Raw genomic sequence first — 5,467 nt, forward strand, 5'->3', positions numbered from 1 at the left:
TTTATGTATCCTAGCAGTAAAGGCATAAAGAAACTCTTACACATAAAGAGATTGCCAATTATACAATGAAAAATACTCTAGCTTAATAATATTGATTATAGTTAACATCAATTATCATTATAAAACCATACATTTCAAACAACGTGTGCCTGAGATTATATGTTAGGCAAATTACAGAGAATGGCATGGACACAATCCATGCTCACATTGAATGGCATTATTTGCATAAAATATCATCTAGAAAGGAAAATGAAAGAATTTATTTTGTAATATCCTCTACGGACACTTATATCAGGCCAAGTACTTTATACAAGGCAATGCAATATAAGGTAGAAATTAAGAGGATGCTGGCTTCCATTTCCTCCTCCATCAAGTACCAAGGTCAGTTAGACTTTGGTGGCATTCTCAAACGTTTTGTGCCCAAGTTCCCTCAGCTATAAAATGACAATTAGCAGTACCTACATTAGAGCATTGTCACATGGCTTAAATTTTAAGAAAGTGTCTGACCCGCAGTTTGTGCTCCACAGACGTCAACTACTTTTAATAACTATTATTGTTTCATTTAGTCAAAATTGCCCAAATTTGAAAAACTGGTGGAAGGAGAGAGAGGCAAAGAAGAAAACACAGTACTTCATATTTCTAAAATAATAAACTGTTAAATGTATGTTCAATATAGTAACAAGATTTTAGAAAAGTTTCTGGTCTTTGCCCTCTGTCTTTCCTACTCTAATTTCTCAAATTATTATTATATTTACCACTCCAATCTTAAAATGTCAGTTTGTTACCACAAACAGCCATTTATTTCTCATTGTAAAGTTCAGAACTCCCAAGTCCAAAGTGTTCCCATTGCCCAATTATAAAAGTAACGAAAGCTCTTTTTTCTAGAATTTCATCCCATCACCTATAATCTGCTCCAAGCAACTGCCCATGACTGACAGACATCTCAACCATATAATTACGCTAGTTCTTGAGTGATTCTCCAAGGATGATTGTTACTCTTAGTGTTGTGTGATTGTCATTTTTGGCTAACTGTGGCTTTCATGTAGTGTCACATGTTCCTGGACTCCTTTTTTATTAGTGACTATTTGATGGATAATACCTTTTAAAAATTATTTATTTATAGAGAGAAGGGAAGAGAAGGAGAGAGAAGGAGAAAGAAATATTAATTGATTGTTTCTCACATACCTCCAACTGTGGGCCTTGCCAGCAACCCAGAAATGTACTCTGACCAGGAATTGAACCGGGGACCTTTGAGTTTTCAAGCTAATGGTCAGCCCCCTAGCCACACCAGTCGGGGCAGAAAAGACCTTTTTATATATGTCAAAAACATTCCAGAATATTACTAAGTGTTTTGGGAATAAAAATAAGAAAGCCCCATAGATGCGACCACCGAATATAATACCATTTGGTCTTAGGGAAGGAAACAGAACCTAAGCAGACTCTTAATGTATTGCCATACAGGATAAAGATTAATATATAGAGTCTAAATTTGACTCCATCACTTCTTAGGTGTGTGATTTTTGTACAAATTAGCTAATTTCTCTGAACCTTGATTGTTCTATAAAAGAAGTTAGTAATCATATCTGTCTCTTTGAGTTATAAGCATTGAATAAAATGATGGATAAAAACTGCTTTGTAAACTGCATTTCTAGACAAACATTTGCTATGGTAGTGATGGTGATTTATGCCTTACTCATTCCTGTCAGATTTTGATGACTAGTTTCCATGTTGTTTAGATGATGTTCCACTTCTCTGTTGCTATATAAGAAACCACCCCCAAACTTAGTGGTTTAAAACAACACCAAGAATAATGTTTATTTTTCTCATGAATCTCTGATTGGGGAAGAGCTTGGTGAGAACAGCTCATCTCTGCTACTTGGTTTCAGCTTGGTGAGGTTTGAAGACTGAACGCTGGAATCATCTGAAGTCTCACTCATGTTGTTGAGAATCTGATGCTGGTCAGGTCCTTAGAGGGACTGTCAGCTGGTACAAGTATTTGATATGGTGATTATGTTCCAAATATGTACACTGAGAGAGGGAAAGGAGAATGAAAGAGTGAGCATACCAGGCGGAAGCCGTATTTATTTCTTATGATACAACCTCACAACTCATGTAGCATCATTGCTATTGTATTCTATTCAACAAAAGGAAGTCATTAAGACTCACTCATATTCAGAGGAACGAGAACTAGCTTTCACATTTTATGGGAGTAATGTTAAACAGTATGTACAACACCACAGATATTACCGTTACTACCACTATTAACTGGCATTTTTGTAGTATTTAGTACATGGCATATATAATACTGCATTATAACATTTAAGCCTCATCAAATATCTATGAGGTAAACACCATTGCATCCATTTTAAGGTTACAAAAGTCATGCTCAGATGTTAAATAGTTTGCCCAAATTTACAAAGGGGAGGACCTAGGACTAAAAGTCATGTCATTTACCATTACAGTATACATTCTTTCTCTTTGTCATTACACTTGTGTGATGACAGAAATTTATTTTTTGTGGAATAAGGTCTGACTGCTACATGATGAATCAGAGGAATACATTTGACATATTTAAATAGATACTGCATTAAAATGATAAAAAACCCACAAGTAGTTCTCTCTGAATTGAGTGCCTAACTCTATCTATCTAATCTATAGATAACAGTTGAAAACTATTTTTATCAGTATGCTTTTAATAACCAACTCCCATATACAGATGTTGAACTATAATGTTGTATACCTGGAAACTTAGATAATAATTAAAAAAATATGCTCTTGAGAACTTATAAAACACAGTGTCAGAGAAGATACCCTATGACTAGGTGTCTAACACTGCCACCGATCAGGAAGCCCTGGGAACAGCTTCCTGGTCATTTAATGAGTACAGTGCTTCAGCAACTGCAGCAAGAAGAACTCTTCACAAGATGATGGCCAGATTCATCGACTGCAGTGACCGTGATGTTTTATTTTATGACCAAGGCTAAGAAATGCTTTGTGATTATAGTAGTCATTGCCAGTGCCATTCAACATACAAACTCTGCCCAGTCTCATTTATAGTGCTAACAGGTTGCACACTTATTTGCTGGTTTTAGAAAGTCCTACCACGGTGTCCCAGCATGAATTGCCTTGATTGACAGTAGGCATGCCATTAATTTAAATAAATGCAAGACCCTCTGTTTTTCTCAGCTCTATCAGCATAGCCTCATAGAGGATGGTAATTATATCTAGGAGGCAGAGGACTATATGGTCATTCTCAAATGTGGAATGAATTTTGAAGTAGAAAGAGACCCACAAAGGAGAGATGAATTTGTAAAGATGTTGTCTATAGTATGTATTGCCAAATGAAACAGGTAAAATGAGATTGGTAGCATCATTAGTGAGCCATGTCTTTTGGAACATTCAGATTAAACACTCAGAAAATGCAAAAGAGAAAAAGAAAGATTGTTGTAAACTTAAAGTTATACATGCACCTATATTCCTATTCTTGCTTTACTCAGCTAGATTTAACTATATTGTTGCTGCAAGGAATGTTACCGTTTTAAAAATTCATATATTAAAGAAGGGAAGGCGCTGGCGGGCAGAAGTGGGAGGTCCAGCTGCTCCGGGCGTTGTTGTTTGGGGTCTGGGCCTCCTGAGGGGCGTTCTCCGGAGGCCCGTCGGTGCAGGTGTGCAGGTGCAGCCCGCAGTGACAGGGCCGCTTGCCCGGTGCACCCGCCTCGTTCCGGGTGCGGCGTCTGCTTGCGGCCTCCCGACCCTGCAGGCCCAACTTGGCACAGGAGATGTCGGAGTACCTGAGCCATAACCCGCGAGTGGTCGCCTGGGTAGAGGCGCTGCGTTGTGACCCCGAGACTGACAAACACTGGCGCCACCGCCGCGAGTTTCTGCTTCGCAACACCGGGGACCTGATCCCCACAGGCGACGCTGCCTCCCCTTACACGGAGGACGCTGCAGACGCCGAGGGCGGGAGCCGCAATCGGCAGCTGCAGCAGCTCTTCTCCTTTTCCATGGCCTGGGCCAACCACGTCTTCCTTGGTGCCGGTAACCTCGGTAAGTCTGTAAGCCTGAAGGCAAGTGCCCTTGTCGGGCTCTTCAGGAAGCTCAGAAGTAGAGTTGCCACTGTTGTCTTCTAAACCTAGTTCAGAGACAGTTTCAAGATGGTTAACTCCCAAAACCAGCTCAGAAGCAAGTGTTTCATCATCGGTTTTTAAAAACAGCTCCTCATCAGGCACATCCTTAGTAACTCCCAGGAGCAGCATTTAAGCAAATACATCCATGCTGACTTCCAAAAGCACTTCGCAGGGAGCTGTATCACTGTTAGCTTCTAAAAGCAGCCCACGGACCAGTGGCTCTTTTGCTTCCAAAAGCACTTTAGCAAGTTGTCCCAGCTGGCTTCTAAGAGTAGTTCTCAGACTAGCACATCCCGGTTGCCTTCTAAAAGTGCTTTCCAGTCAAGTGAAACTTCTGTCAAATTCTCTTGTTCCAAGTTAACTAATGAGGATGTGAAACAGAAGCAACCTTCGTTCAACAGACTGTATAAAATGGTGGCTTGGAAGTTGGTAGCTGTTGGTGGCTTTAGTCCCAATGTGAACCATGGAGAGCTCCTAAACGCAGCCATTGAGGCTCAGAAAGCAACACTGGATGTGTGTTTTTTGTTGTTGTTGTTTTCTTTTCTTTTCTTGTTTCTTTGTTTGTTTTTTTGCCCCGCTAAAAGAACTGGCAGATATACCTCAAAATAAAAGCTCTCAAGAAAATATTGTTTGTGAATTGAGATGCAAGTCTGTGTAATTGGGCACTGGCTGTGGAAAAAGCAAAGAAAATGCAAAGGCAGTTGCATCGAGAGTAGCATTGAAGTTATTTCTAAAGAAAAAGGTGGTGGTAAAAATATGTAAAAGGAAAGACAGAGGCAGTGAAATAGAAAACTTAGTGGTCCTTGATGAAGAATCAAGGCCTGTTAACTTACCTCCAGCATTAAAACATCCTCACGAATTGCTATAATGTGTGCAAAATATCACTGTATACAATATCTGGTATTGTTAGCAAAAAACTGGCTTACTTTTGTATAATAGAAACATGGGCTTTCACAAATTTTATATTACTTTTTTTTCAGTTTTGCAGAAAATTTACATTATCGTTCTCTTCACACAGATGTTGTAAATAATTAATGAATGACAGTACACATTAAAAGATATGCATTTACAGCATAGCAATATGCTGTTCTATTTGCTGAAGAACATACTGTATTTTATTTTTAATGATACATTAGGTATGATGTGTAGTTCTGTACAGTCAAAACTTTTGTACTACTATTGATTTGGCGAAAATGTATTAAGTTGTCTACCATACCTTTTTTTCCCCCTAGTGGAATCAACTTCCCACATCAAGAAAAAGGAACCATAGTATTTGAATGTCTGAAAATCTGAAGCTTAAGGTTTTGAGAACGTTGCCCATAAGGTTGAACATATCTGTT

General features: G+C 38.9%; 1 pseudogene; it reads left to right on the top strand.

Annotated features, from left to right (window-relative positions):
* Positions 1-317: 317 nt before the first annotated feature.
* LOC129082166 (CDKN2A-interacting protein-like) lies at positions 318-4,995 on the top strand (annotated as a pseudogene).
* Positions 4,996-5,467: the final 472 nt, after the last annotated feature.

Source organism: Pteronotus mesoamericanus, unplaced genomic scaffold, assembly GCF_021234165.1.
Source record: "Pteronotus mesoamericanus isolate MK-2021 breed Mesoamerican mustached bat unplaced genomic scaffold, CSHL_Meso_final scaffold_12, whole genome shotgun sequence".
Taxonomy (NCBI): Eukaryota; Metazoa; Chordata; class Mammalia; order Chiroptera; family Mormoopidae; genus Pteronotus; species Pteronotus mesoamericanus.